This window comes from Macrotis lagotis, chromosome X (assembly GCF_037893015.1).
Source record: "Macrotis lagotis isolate mMagLag1 chromosome X, bilby.v1.9.chrom.fasta, whole genome shotgun sequence".
NCBI lineage: Eukaryota > Metazoa > Chordata > Mammalia > Peramelemorphia > Peramelidae > Macrotis > Macrotis lagotis.
Genome location: NC_133666.1, coordinates 506,970,542 through 506,986,669, shown reverse-complemented (window position 1 = coordinate 506,986,669; position 16,128 = coordinate 506,970,542). Strand labels below are relative to the sequence as shown.

Here is a 16,128-nt window from a genome sequence, read left to right as displayed (position 1 = left end):
TTTATTTTGAGCTGGCAGTGTTTAGGAATATATTCATCCTTGAATGAAAAAAATTCATCATCTGAAAAAAATACCAATATACATATATTGAAGATTTGGAGCCAGTGTATTTCATATAAGAAATCTTTTAGAAAGGATAAAGATTGGTCTCAAATCATAGTGATAGTTTCAATCTTCAAAGTCACTTTATTTCAGTTACATAACTCAGCTGGAAACTTGAAAAAATTTAGATCCAGCAAACAATCTCTCTCCTTCTTGCCTCCCCTTCCATATTAAGGTATGGGTAAATTTTATTAAATAAGCTAATATGACAGATCCAGCAATTAGGACAATGCCTGATCCATGAGTTTAATAAATTATTGCTGACTTGTCATCATCCAAGCTGAACCGGTGAGGTGCCAGATCTTGATATGTTGTTATTGAGTTGCTTGACTTATATCTGATTCTTTAGGACCCGATTTTGGGGGTTGTCTTGGCAAAGATATCTGAGTGGTTTGCTATTTCTTTCTCCAGCTCATTTTACAGGTGGGGAAACTGAGGCAAGCAGGGTTAAGTAACTTGCCTAGAATTACACAGATGCTATCTTGAGTTTAGATTTGCAATAAGATTTTTCCAACTCAAATCCTGATACTCTACCTCCTGGACCCTGGTACTCTATCTAGCTGCCCCACTAAAGTCATGTTCAATTGGTATTTAATTGCCACTAATTTCTCCCTCTAGAATTCTCTTTCTAAATTCTTTTTTTTTGTAGTTTAGCTTTTATTTCATAATCATAAACTTAACTCTGTTGTATCTAGCCAGACTTGTGGAAGGAAAAAGGAAATGAAAAAAAAAAATATATAGAATGCTTCAGGAATTTGCATGTCATCCTTGCGCAAGGGTCATGCTAATCTTCTCTGTATCGTTCCAATTTTAGTTTATGTGCAGCCGAAGTGGGCACTCTAAATTCTTTAAACACTTTAAACACTAGTTCAAATCTGAAAGGAAACAGACTATTGCTAACCATGCATCTTGGAGGAAAAACCCAACAAAGAGGTCTATCTAAATTTTTTTTTTATATTTGTATATATTTTACATATACACAAGGAATTATAGCAACCAAAGGAGCAAGATATACTGTCACATGGATCTTTTTGTTTCTTTGTTTGTTTATTATGCTTTTCTTTTCTTTCCATAATAGTACTAAGATTTTTTTTAAATTATAGATCAAATTCTTAGGATCTATATAAATTTTGACAATTCATTTAACCTCTTTGGGATTCATTATTCTTCTCTAAAATGAAAGATTGGACTAGTTGAACCTTAAGATCCCTTCCAACTCTAAATTCTAGGATGCTTCTTTTTCTTTTCTTTTCTTTTCTTTTCTTTTCTTTTTTTTTCTTTTTTTGGCCGACTTTTTCTTCCAGTTCCAGAGAAGACAGCTAGATGTTCCTTTGATTGGGAGACTCTTTCAAATAGATTTGGTTTGTCAAAGGTGTACATGAATTAGTCCTCTTGACTTCTATATCCTTTATCTTTAGATTCATAATATGCCAAATTTGACAGATAGCACTTTTTATAGGCTCCCACTAGGAAGAATTATCTTAGCCTTCAGTTTCTTGGCTGAGAAAGACATTTTTTTCTCTAGCCTTTCCAAGAATTCTTCCCTATGTGTCCCAATTTTGTATTCCTCTTTCTTAAAGACTTTGATGTTCTGGTCATCTGGAAACTTATACTCTTCCTTATTTGTCCCATCATTTCTTTTGCAATTGTTTCAAAGTGATTCTACTAACCATGGGTACTGCTAATATTTCTTTTTTATGAAGTTGTTTTTTTTTATATCATATGTCCTAGATTAAAACCTTAAATGCTTTCTTTCTGGACATGCCATGAATCTCCTTCAGAATCATCCCTTTCCGTAAATCACTTGCAATTCATGCTATTTCCAACCCAGTTTTAACTCCCAGGCTAAACTTCGTATCTAAAATGTATACCTTCTGTTATCTTTTATATAGACCTCTTTGTATCTAAAGTACTGTGTTGGACAAAAGGCCCATTTTTGTGCACCATTTTTTTGGTCTTAATTTTACCCTTTTAGCCTTCTCTTCTTCCTAACCTTATAGTTATAATTAATGTCTCATAACTCCTCCCCATCCATGGTTTTCTAGATAAATATTTCAAAGGGAAATAAAAATGTTAAGGAAATGTGAATTGATAATTTAAGCTTACTTCAATACTTTAGGAATGCAGGTTTTATTAAAACTCATAAGTTAGTGTAGATTTTCGCCTCACTGATGCAGACTGTTATCTTTTTAAGAAATAGCAGATATCTTTATGAATTGCTAGGGTCAGAATCATTACCCAGTTGGCAACTTTTTCATAATGAATTGCACTGAACTTGCCTGTGCCTTCCAGCAATAGACATGCAATTCATTATCACATTAAGAATGAACCCCTTCTTTCTATGTAATATTCTCTAAAGGTTATGTTTCTGTAGTATTATCTTAAAAATCCAGGGTTACTTTCATGTCATCATGAGGCAATTGATTAGAATAAAAGTAAAGAAATGGTAAATAAAATCACACTTTAAATTCACATACACAATCCTATTACCTCAGATGCTACATTAAGTCTATTTGACCATTAAGATAGTCAAAAAATCCACACCATGATGGAGGATAAGGATGGGACACAGATAGAGGTGAAGCCCAAATTGGCATTAGTGATTGATCATTTCTTTTTCCTGCACTAAGAAGAACTAAAACCAACACAGCACCTTAACTTTCTACTCACAAATTTAAAGAGTGAAGTTTAATTTTGGAACATGTCCTATTTAATAGCTTACTTTTCTGTAGACTCTTTTTTATATTTATGTAAAATACATTAAATGCATTATCTTGTTTTATCTCCACAATGACCTTGGGCAGTAGTTACTATTAAATTGAAGAAAGTAGGACTACTGAGGAAAGGAAAATGATTTGTCTAAGGGTACAAAACTGATTAATGTTACGGGTAGGGTTTGAACTCAGAGTCCAAGGTCAAGTCTTTATTCATTATGCTGCCCACCTATCATCATGGAGGCATAATACAATTTTCTTCAGTAATTCTAGAAGCCATGAAAAAGTTCTCATGTGCCACAGGGACTAGGTCTTCAGGGTTTATCAAGTCTTGTCTTTGTTAAGGAAAAAATAATGCTTTCATATAACATTCATGTTAATTCAAATTGAACATGACTTTCTATGAATGTCTGTATTCCTAAACAGTGGAAATTCTCATATCATATTCTCTTTGCTCTTCATTCCTACTCCAGGTAAAGTATCAGTAATACTACACTGCCTTGAATAATGAATTAAAATTAATGTGAAACAGGACCAATTGAGACATTATTTTATATTTACAATGATCTCTAGCTTTGCTTTTTATTTATCCATTTTCTTTGAATATATATTCTTTTTCTCTAACTTCTTCAGTAAGCAATCCTTTGTTACAAATAATAAAAATAAGGGAAAAATCATTTAAATAAAACCAACCTATACATTGACTCCAAAAGTATATGTAATCTTTCATATTTATAATTCCTCATTTTTGAAAAGAAGGGTAGTACTTTCTTAAATTTTCACTGGGGATAAACTTCTTTATTACAATTACATAGTTTCACTTTGGGGTTTTTTGTTGTTATTTACATCTAAATTTTTGGAGTCATATATGTACATACACATACATAATACATATATCTATACTTTTCTTGGTTCTACTTTGTTCAATTATTTTATACTTCCTTAAATTTTTCATATTCAGTATTGCTTATAGCCCTTCTCTTAATTAAAGGATGTCTACTTTGTTCTTGGCCATTTGCTACCAAAGAAAGTGCTACTGAGAAGATTTTGGTGCATGAAACCATTTTTCACTCTCTTTGACCTCCTTGAGGTCTAGAAATAGGATCTACAGGTCAAAATGAATGAACATTTTAAGAGTTTTTCCTCTTTTTTAAATATTTTGTTTATTTAATTTTTCAACTACATACAATGGTAGTTTTCAATGACACTTTTTTGCAAGGTTTTGAGTTTGACATTTTTCTCCCTCCCTCCTTTCCCCTCCCCCTTCCCCTGACTGAAAGCAATCTATTATAGGTTTTACATGTGAAGAAGAATTAATTCAAATCAGGAAAAAAATTAGAGGAAAAAAAAGACAATTTTAGAAATTAAAGATAGCAAGTTTTGGTCTGCATTTAAACTCCATAGTTCTTTCTTTGGCTATGGATGGCATTTTCTATTACAAGTCTTTTAGAATTATCTTTGATTATTGAGCTGCTAACCTAAACAAGCACATTATAGCTCATCATTATGCAATGTTACTATTAGTGTATATAATGTTCTTCTGGTTCCACTCACTTCATTCAGCATCATTTCATTCTTACATTCCTCAACCTATGACACTTCCCTTCTTTGCCTCAGTAGATGGTCTTTCTCAGTTTATAGAGTCAAAAACCACATCAGTACCTTGAGGCAAATGATCTCTGTATTTAGAATCATTGATTCAGAGTTAGATAGGACTATAGAGACTGGAAAAATGGTGAACTAGAAATTAATTGGTGCACAGTAGTGCACCCAACTGGGTGCAACCTTTTTATTTTGTAGATGAAAAAGTTCCACCTATTGCATAGGTAATAAACATAAGCTAGAATTTGAACCCCTGTCACCAGCCTTAATAGCTTTTCAACTATATAACCATAGATCATTCCCCTCCCCAACTACTTTAGTTTTAAATAGATGGAGCATTTAACTCTCAAAAGCTATTCACTCACCCATGCCAAATGGATAGTCTATTGCAATACAGTTCTAGCAAAGTGGGAGGCCCTGATATAAGGTGCTTGTAAAATCACTCCAGAGAGGGAGAACTTGACTTAGGTCTTTATTGTACTGCTTACTGAGGGTTCATTTCTCTTGCTGATTTAATTTACTTATGTATGCCATACACTCCCATCACACATCAACAACCGTGCACCAGTTGATTTCTGGTTCACCATTTCTTGGGGAAAGCTAAAACCTGAATGGACATTTAGAGTGAACTGTTTTCTGACTGTGAGAGTCTCCTGAGGAAAAAGAATTTGAAAATCTCACATGCAATTCTGGTACACGGTTCTAACAAATTCTTCAATTCTCTAGGCTTCATGACTGTCAACCCATCACTCTTCAACAGTCCCCAGTCCATTTTGTATGTGCATTTATTTGAGGGATAAAAAGTGTCCTGTCCTAGCAATGTCCCCAAAGACCTTTCAACCTTGCTCTCTCCACCTCTATAGAATTTGCAGAATTTGACTGTCACTTAGGGCTTTTTTATTGACCTTGTGCATAAGGAATTAGTCCTGTTAAATAAATTTGCAATTAACATTTTGCATATAGTAGTCTTTGATAAAGTATTCATTTGTTTCTCCCCTTTCACCTCCTACTCCCTGTCTTCACAAGCACATTTAATATTTGACATCAAGGAGGTCTAATGAACTCTCTTGAATGTTACTAGAGAGATAGCAGAGTCAGGGGGGGAAATGGTCATAAAATATGAACGAGAATAGTAGCAGTGTCATTGCGGCTGCTCAGAGGCAGATCACAGGGAGATTGCCTTAGTGTAAGTCCTTTCCTCACCCAGTAAAAATGAAAACAATGCGATAATAAATTAGCTTGAACTTCACATCCCTAGGTGTGTAGTGACAACATGATAAATAACCTCTTTCACGTACAATCTGAGTTTCTCTCTGCCAAGGTTTTCCACCATAATATTTCCAGGCCTAAAGTCATGGTCATCAACACTTGATTAATACAAGTAGAAAAAGTTAAGATAACACTGGGGACATTTTTCACTTGGACAATGCAATATATTAACCACACAACACTGTACATGGGTTTGCTTTTTATACATCATCAGAGGAATGGATATTTTTATTTATAATTAGTAATGGTAATCCTTCTACTGCCCCACAATTGCAACATGCTATAGATATAGCTCAGGTTTCATTGTCCACATTCTGAGAGACAGTCTTTTTCATTTACTTATTGTTAGGAGGTGGGTGTTGGAGCCCTTGAAAAATAATTTTCTTTTGGAGAATTTATTTCCCAGTATATTTTCCACTATATATAAATATATATATATATATATACACATATATATGTATATATACATATATATGTATATATATAGATAGGCAGATAAATTATGCATGTAATACAATTGTGTTTTATAAATATTTATACCACATTCACTTAACCTCAATCCATCAAATAAATTCAGTTATATGTGTACAAGTTTCATAGGGAAGGAATAAGGAAAAGTATAACTTTTTCAGCTAGCCTGCTATCATCAGAAATAAATTCATATTTACTCTCTGTAGTCTAGGCATGTTCTTCTACACTGATGAAAAAAAATGGCCGCCATGAACATTCCTTTATCATTAATTACCATATCTGGGAAAATGAATGGTCAACCACATACTAAAAAAGTAAAGTTGGGTAGGGTCAGGATAATTTACTTTAATTATTGATAAGTGGCTTACATAATCAGCTTTGTTTCAAACTATGCTAAATTATTTAGGGAATGTTTAGAGATTATTTTTAAAAAATTAGGTTTCTCCTGTACTGTAGAAGAGTATACATACAAGTTGTTAGTTGAAATTCCTGCAGATTATCTTGACAAGAGAAAACATAGCAGGAAAATAGATCTGATTCATTTTACTGTGCAGAGATAGGACAGTAATTTCTAAAATATATGCTGGCAGCCAAAGGGGACCAATGAGTCTAACCTAAATTAAGATAATTATTAATATCCATTTCTCCACAAAGAATTTCATTCTTTCTCAATGAAGATTACATTTTATTCCTCAAATTCTAACCTGATTCACATAAATTGTTCATTACCTTCCTCTGGGAAACTTTCCCTTTTTAAATGAAAGATTTCTATAGTCCTCTGACTATCTCTTTTGCTGTCTACTCCACCTAGTAATAGTATTATTGTATTACATTTGAATGAAATTGTTAAAAAGTTTGTTGAGAAAGCAATTTCACACCTTAATATTGTAAATGTGTAGTCTTTCATTTTGGGGTATAGAAGAAATACACAATGTTTATTTTTTATCAGTTTGCTTGAATAAAAATAATCTAGGAAGGAAATAAAAGTAGAGGGTTTCACTTTTTGACTATTTTCTTTTTTCTTTTTTGTTTGTTTTTGGAGGAGTGATACAAGTGCTCAAGTAATGTATCTATCTATCTCTTTGGTTGTAATTGAAACATAGCTTGCTCTTTATAAAATCTAACATTTCTCTAAATGATTTGATTTTATTTCTATATGGTTTTATAGTGTAAGTGATTTTGAAGTACAGAAAAGACTTCTTGGCTGTCTGTTCTTTATTTAATTTCTGTCTAAAATGGTTGCTTTAACCACATTAGCAAAAAGAACAATGTGAATATCGGCTATCTACTGAGAGATCGAAATGTCTTCCTCCTGTAAAATCGGAAATTGTAGTGGTATTCGTTAAATGGTATTCACTTGACAAAAACTGACATGCTGGTATCGCCTCCACTTTATATGTTCCTATACCAGTGCCTACATAATATTAAAAGAAATAGTCAATTTCATGAATTAATCAGTTAAACTAGTTATTTGATGTCATATCATATATTTGACATCATCAGATCTTCAGTACCGTAGTATTTCAGCATAGATCACAGAATCAGAGAATTGGAGAATTGATGCCAACTTCAGGGGCTATCTAATCTGATCCATACAGGAAAGGAATCAACATTATAAAACACCTGAAAAGTGATCTTCATTCTTCTGCATGAAGTCTTACAGTCAAGGGAAAACCAATGTTTCTAGAGGCAGCCCACTTTGTTTTAAGGAAGTTCTCATTAATAGAAAGATACTTTCCCTCTCTGCCACAGACACACACATATACGTTAAATCTAAATATGCTCTTAAATTTTGCTCCAAGTACAAAAATTCCAAATTATGAATGACTCTGGCTATCCTCAAATCATTTCTGACTTGATAGGACCTGAAAGAGACTATGAGTTAATGATTTAGTTTTCAAGAATTCAAAGTCATTTCCACATCTTCATGAGATAACAAAGTAAGAATTTGTTGGAGACATATAATATTCATTTGAAAATCTCAAGAATGTGTCTTCTTTTTGGTGTGGGCCACTTTCTTCATGAAGGAAAAACATAATGCCTCTAGAGTTAAGTGGATGATCTTTGAGAATTTCTGTAGCCCAAAACATCTTTATCCTGTAGCCAGATCTGGTTCTTCTATAATTGATACACAAACATCATCAGTCTCATTCTTCATATTGTATTATAATAATTTTTCTTTGACATTTTACAATTTTGTGTACTCATAGTCATTTTATTTAATGTTCAAAATGTCTTTAATATAGTTACTATAACTATTATTACTTCTCTTTTTATAGATGAGGAAATTGAATTACACAGAAGTCATATGATGATATCAAGTTCACCACTTAAATAAATGATGGGGCTTGGATTTGAATTTCTCTTATAACTACAAGTCCAAAGCTTTTTCCTTCTTTCTTCATTTATTCTTCAAGGAAAAAAAAGAATCTATTACTTTGAATGAATTTTTCACTTTTCAATCACTTGCTTTGGCATCAGGTTGACATGCCTTACTTATTTCATAAGTGTCTGCTTCTGTCTTCCCAAATAGTCTGTAAGCGACATGGCAGCAGGAAATAAGTCTGCTGTTTCTTTTGTAACCCCGACAAATGCCATGGAGTTATGGGACCATATGTCCTGGATTTTCCAGGAGAGTTCTGATTTCAAGAAAAGAAAGTGTACTCTTTTCAACAAGACTTCACAGAAGGGATATATTTTGTTTGAGCACATGTCTCAATTTGGGCTTTGGAAAATATTTTGGTCATCTTAAGTATAATGTTCTGTGTTCAGTGCCAAGGACATGGGATCATTCATTTACAGAAGGGATCTAAGGGGCTATGCCATCTAACTTCTTATTTTTATAGAAGAAATTGAGTTCAAAAGAGGTTGAATAACTTATTCAAGATCACATAGGTGCTAAGTGATAGGACCAGGATTTGAACCCATGTCCTTTGATTCTACATTTAGTATTCTTTGCACTGTACTATGGCAAATTGTACATACATCAAATCAGGAGCAAAGCAGAATCCAGGGGCACTAATTGTGGAGCTCTAATTGTGGGGAAAGTCGAGGGTATGCATGGGAATAGGACATACTGGGAAAAGTATGTAAAAGCTTATGATTAAGGCAGTACTTGGAAAGAAAAATCTAGAAAGTAGAGCCAAGTAAAGGGGCTAAAATCAGAGCTTATATAGATACTAGAATTCTATATAATACAGGGAACTAAAGCAAGCAGTCTATTAAAACTCAAAGGAAATATGTGTTCCTGAATCAAAGCAAAAAACAAGACAATAGTTCATCCCAAGCAATCAGATGGAAGCCTAGAGGACATAGATACTGGGTATAAAGGTAAAGCAATAGATTAAAGAATAGGCAGGCAGCTAAGAAGCATAAAATCCATAGGAACCAGGGGAAATGATTTTAGCCCTTCTTAGGGAAGCTGAGACAGCAGGAATAATATTATAAGGTAACAGTGTAGGAGGCTACAACAAACAAGAATGCCTCAATTATGAAGTTGGTCAAGTTTATCCTTCCCATCTCCAGCCTTCTTTTTCCTTTTCCAGTCTGAAATAGTCAAACCAGTGGTGGCCCAATAATGTTAGCATTTATAATCCAAATAATCCCAATAAGGTTAGCATTTATATAGCATTTTCAGGTTTGAAAAGATCTTATATTTTTCATTTAATTTTTACAACAACCTTTTAATTGGTTGCAATTATTCTCCCCAACTTTTACAAATGTGACAACTGAAGCATAGAATTGTTCGTGGACTTAAGTAGTGCCACATAGGTAGTAAGTGTCTTAGACAGGATTCAAACCCAGATTTTCCTGACTCTAGGTCTGTTTCTTTATCCAATATGCTATACAGTTGCCTCCATTACAAGTATAAAAAATTGCTAACAGAAAAACCTATAAAGATTTAAATGAACTGATACAAAGTGAACCAGGAGAATACAATGACTTAGTTTTTCTCAGCAGTATAATGATCAAACACAATATCAAAGGACTCATGATGAATGATGCTACCCACCTTCTGATGGAGGACAATACTAAGAGATGTGTTATGGAGAATGCTGTCTATATCCAGAGGAAAAACTATGGACTCTGAATGCAGAGCAACACATACAATATTTGCTTTAAAAAAAAAAAAAACTTCTTCTATGTTTTTTTTCACATGTTCTCCCCTCCCAATTAGTTCTTCTTCTTCTTTCACAGCTGGACTAATATAGAAAAATACCAAACACAATTTTATTTAATAATCTAAATTATCTATATCAAATTATTTACTGCAATGGGGAGTGATAGTGAAAGGGAAAAATGTGGAATTCAAAAGCTAGCAGAAGGTTGAATGTTGAAAGTTATCTTTTTGTGAAAAATACATTTTAAAAAAGGAAACATCCCCAATTGATAAATGGACAAAGGAAACAAACAGACAATTATCAAATGAAGAAATTAAAGCTAAATATAATCATATAAAAGTGCTTCAAATCACTATTGATTAGAGAAATGCAAATTAAAACAACAATAAGGTGTCATCTCACACCTATTAGATTGACAAAGATGAGATAAAGGGTAAATGATCAATGTTGTGGGGAGATTGGGACATTGATATATTGCTGGTAAAGTTGTGAATGGATTCATCATTCTGAAGAGAAATATGGAACTGTACCCAAAGAACAATGAAAATGTGCATTCCCTTTGACCCAGCAATTCCAATTCTAGGCCTATATCCAGAAGAAATCATAAATATGGGAAAAGAACCACCTGTTCCAAAATATTCATAGCAACCCTTTTTGTAGTGGCAAAGAATTGGAAATTGAGGGGATGCCCATCAATTGGATAATGGCTAAACAAGTTATGGCATATGAATACTATCATATATCTTAGATATATGTTCTAGAAAAGCATAGAATGAGTTACAAGACTTGATGCTGAGTGAAGGGAGCAGAACCAAGAGAACAATTAAGACATTAACAACGCATTTCGAGATGATCAACCTTACTGGAAGCAGCTCCTTTCAGCACAACAGATGTAAGACAACCTTATTAGACCAGCTATGGACAATGCTATCCCCATCTAGAGGAAGAAAAACAAAACAAACAAAGCAAAAGGTTTTTTGACCTTCAGAATATAATGAACACTTTATGAAAATTATCTCAATTTATATATCTATCTTTCCCTTAATCCCAATTACTCATACCAAAACTAACTGATACGTAAATAAGTTTATCAAAAATATATATGTACAATGTTTACATGACTGTCCACAACAGAGGGGGTGGGGACAGTGGGAAGGAAGGATAGAAGGAAATTTTGCAATTAAAAAATAAACATGTGCATATGGATTAAATAAATAAATATTTTTTAAAAAAGAAAAAGAACTTCTGGAGTCCATATCATTTGAATAGCTCACTGTAAAAAAATCTTATTATATGAAATATATTAGCCTATTCTACCTCTCCTTTCTCTTACTCCCACTACATATATTATATCTTCAAATTCAGCTCTCTCTGGTGCTTCATCTATAAAAGCTCCTTCTACCTGCATTATTAAATGAGAAGTTTCTTTTGAGTATTATCAGTATCATTTTTTTCTGCAGGAATACATGTAGTTCATCATCATTAAGTCTCTCATATTTTACCCTTCTCCATTCTCTATGCTTCACCTGAGTCTTAAAGATCAAACTTTCTTTTCAGCTCTGGTCATTTTTAACAGGAACATTTGAAATTCCCCTGGTTCATTGAAAGTCCATCTTCTTCCCTGGAAGAGGACATTCACTTTTGCTAGGTAGTTGATTCTTGGTTTCATTCTGAGCTATTTTGCCTTTTGGAATATTATATTCTAAGCCCTATGAGCCTTTAATGTAGTTGCTGCTAAGTCCTGTGGGATCCTGACTGCAGGTCTACAATATTTGAATTGTGTCCTTTTGGGTGCTTGTAATATTTTTTGGTTGAATTTGGAGTTCTGGAACTTGGCTATAATGTTCCTGGGGGTTGGGGGTTTTTGGATCTTTTTCTGGGGGAGATTGGTGTATTCTCTCAATTTATATTTTGCCCTCTGCTTCTAGGATATCTGAGCAATTTACCTGTAGGAATTCTTTGAAAATAATGTCAAGGCTCTTTTCCTGATCATGACTTTCAGGTAGCCCAATAATTTTTAAATTATCTTTCCTGCATCTGTTTTCCAGATCAGTTGTTTTTTTCAATGAGATGTTTCACTTTTTCTTCTAATGTTTTATTCTTTTGGTTTTGAAGTATTGTGTCTTGACTTCTCATAAAGTCAGCAGCTTCCTTTAGCTCCAATCTAGGTCTGAAGGATTTGCTTTCCTCAGAGAGCTTTCTAATCTCCTTTTCCATCTGGTCAATTCTGCTTTTGAAAGCATTCTTCTCCTCAATAACTTTTTGAACTGTTTTATCCACTTGACCTTTGCTGGTTTTTAACATGTTATTTTCTTCAGCATTTTTTGGATATCCTTGACTAAACTGCTGACTTCTTTATCATGTTTTTCCTGCATCTCTTTCATTTCTTTTCCCAGTTTTTCTTCTGTCTCTCTCACTTGATTTTCATTCCTTTTTAAGTTCTGTCATAGCCTAAACCCAATTTTTTTTTGGGGGGGGGTTGAGTTATTAGATGCAGGAGCTTGTACTTCCTCATCTTCAGATTGAGTATTTTGATCCTTCTTGGGATCATAGACAATATATTTCTCATGGTGTTCCTCTTTTTTCTCTGCTTACTAATTTCCCCAGACTGTGCCTGGTCTTGGGGTGCTTCCTGAACTTTTGAGTATTATTGGGACACCCCCCCACAAGGATCACAGTGTGTGAAGCTCTGTTTTCCCTCCTGATCTGTGAATGACCACAAGTGCACCCCTCTGCCATGGGGCTGAGGTGGAGGGGCCCAGCTGTTCTATGGGGGACCTAGACTGTGATCAGGATCTGAATGTGGTCAGAGCACCAGAGTCCTGTTCCAGGGATAGAGGACAAATCTTGGAAGTCTCTCTCCACTCCCCTCCCTTTGGTAAACTGAGCACTCAAGGCTCAGTTACCTGGGGGCTCCTGCTTACCAGCTCTGGCTGTTTCTGTTTCCTGGTTCTGGGCTGCAACTGCTTGCTGAGTGCCTTGAGGGCTGGGTTTCACAGGCTTGCTCTGGCAGATGTCCCCCAGTTGATCTTCTAAGTTGTTCCCAGTGCTCCCAAGGGTGTAGGTCAGGAAACTGCCCCCACTGTGGTGAGCTGCAGCTCCCAGTACCCTGGGGCTGCCTCTGAGAGGCTGAAGTTCCTTCACTCTGGTGGTCTTCCCCTCTAACCTTTCCACTCTTTTCCAGGTTACCTTGGGCTGGAGAATTGCCTCATTGGATCCCTCTGTTGGTTTTCTCTCTCAAAAATTTAGTTAGAGTCCTTATTTTATGAGTTTTGAGAGAGAGCACCCAAGGGAGGCTCTACTTCTGTCACCATCTTGGCTCTATACCTCCAAAAATGAATATTAAAAATTGTTTTTATATAAAAGTGGGGACAATATTATTTAAAAATAGTATACCAAGAAGAAAAAGACCAAAGCACTCAGTGAAGCCTTCTTCACAAAATATAAGCCAGAGATGGAGAAGAATGAGGTCAAAAAGAAGAGGTAGGCTACAAAATTAGTAACTGTAAAAGTAATACTGTTGGCAGAGAGAGGAGTATGTTTGTCTGTTTGTCTGTGTGTGTGTATTTGTGTACACAACAAAATGAAGTATATGCAATTTGTTTGTTCCTTTCACATACCTATTAAATTCATTTTGACCTGCCTACAACCCTATCCATCTTAGGCTTGGAGAAATCCAAAGAGAGGTTCATCCTACCTATTGTCTCCTGGTGATAGTGTATCTTCTTCCTGGCATAATGCTCTCCTGGGTTTGTGGTCATTACTAAGCATTGTTCCACCAGATGTGCAGTGGCTGTTAGGCATGAATGTCTCACCACATGGTGATGGTATTTTCCTCTGCTTCTTATTTCAAGCTTGAGCTAAAAGTCTTATATTATATCCTCTCTGTAGGAGGAACCATAGAGTTATGTTTCAGGTCCTATATGGGAGCACAACTTTGAAGGAAAAACTTTTACTGCTTTTAATCTGATATGATAAACATCTCTCAACTTTCAAATAAAGCAGAAAGTTTTCTTTTTCTAGGAGTCAAGATTTGTCTCCAAGAGCAAGATATTTTGTAACACAGAATAAACAACCAGCTAAGTAGACTAGTTCATGGGCATTGTGATTATCTTTGAGTTTCATTATGCCTAGAGTTGAATCATAGGTTGTTGCCCTAGATAATGGTCTGATTTAGGATATGAAAGTACTTGCTACTTTGGTAGATTTTGGAATTCTAATATTTCTCCCCTTCCAGAATAAATTTTATGAGATGTATTTTTAGCACATATAAAAGGATTTCTGGATCTCAGGCCTTGCTCAAGTTCACACAGCTTTGTAATTATTAAGTGTCTGAGGATAGATTTAAACTCAGGCCCTCCTGACTCCAGGGCCAGTACTCTATCCACTGCATTACCTAGCTGCCCCATTTGTTCTAAATTCTTGCCAAGATTTGAGTCACCCTAAGTTAAACATATTTCAAGGTATAAATGAACAGGGGGGAGGGAGATGAGATAATAGTTGATTTGGTAATTAAATCACAATATCTGTTGTTCTTCATCATAGTAAATCTGTCAGGGCTTCAAAAGAACATGTGACCAGAGGCATGAAGTTTTCCATTCTACAGACCCAGAAATTGGATTTTATCCTTCCTGAGTTCATACTTTCACCAGATAATTTCCCTTTCTGATCTCCATCATTTTTCTTTACTTCCTCCCATTTTACTATTTACCTAGATTGCATTGCTAATATTTCCTCTCTCTTACAGACCAAAAGCCTCCACTCTTGTATCTCGGTTGTCTCAATGTTCTTTAACCTTAAACTGCAGTGATTTTGTGGAAATGGTTATTCATAACTTGGTGTCTCAAAGGTTCTGCTACACATGAATTTTTTTTTAAAAAGAGTCAGTCCTTCCAGGTAAGGGGCAGAATCTACAGAAGAATATCTTTCTTTAAGATCATCTTACAAAACGTCAACTGAAAAAGAGAGGATTTGGAAGGCAGGAATTGAAGTTTCAGCATTTGAAGTGCTAGAAGGTTGGGGTGATAGGACACAGCTTGGTTATAATGGAGTCTCATTCAGAATTGTTTTCAATTAGTCCACATTTCAGCTACGTCTCTCTATGATGAGAATTATACAGTATGGTACCTCCCCATATGGGTAAGGAGAATATTTTGTTAATCTATTTAAGACATATATTTTCATTATAAAATGGGCTCTGGTGGATCACTCCTCTGAGAATAGTGTATATAAGGCACCTGTAGAATTTCCAGAGCTTTGAAAAGGCAATATGATATACCAACAAAGAATTCTTGATCATGTAAGCTCTTTGTACCTCAATTACTTAATCTGTAAAATGAGGAGTAGGATAGCACAGCTATATCCTGTGATACAAGGTTGGTATTAGTCACTGAATGCAGGCAAAAGTATTTAGAATTAGTTGGTGCTAGACTAATACTGACATTCCAGTTCAGGAAGGAAGAACAGGAATCAAAGACATTAGTATGGAGGGGGCAGTTTCAAAATGCCAGGTATGGAGGGTTAGTCAAATGGTATTAGGGTCATCGAGCCTGGTGTCTGCATCAACACACACACACACACACACACACACACACACACACACACACAGACACACAAACACAGACTCCTAAACAATTCCTCAAAACTATGGTGAGGCAGGTGTCATCGCAAAGGATAGAAGTACATGCTACATTCTGGACCAGGAAATTCTGCTTATGGTAATTGAATTGGAAAGAGATACAACAGAACAAGAAGTAGAAGAAAGCAAGAGTTTTCAGCTCCAAAAGGGGGCTTTTTGGGGGAGTCAGAGGCTGAAAGCCCAAACAGATAGCTTGGTATGCCAAAGACAA

The 16,128-nt window shown here is 34.9% G+C and overlaps 1 non-coding gene across 1 annotated transcript; it reads right to left on the bottom strand.

Annotated features, from left to right (window-relative positions):
- Nucleotides 1-833: 833 nt before the first annotated feature.
- LOC141503600 (U6 spliceosomal RNA) lies at nt 834-940 on the bottom strand. Its single transcript, XR_012472946.1, has one exon. It is a non-coding gene; the product is annotated as a U6 spliceosomal RNA (small nuclear RNA).
- Between the last annotated feature and the right edge of the window lie 15,188 nt (nt 941-16,128).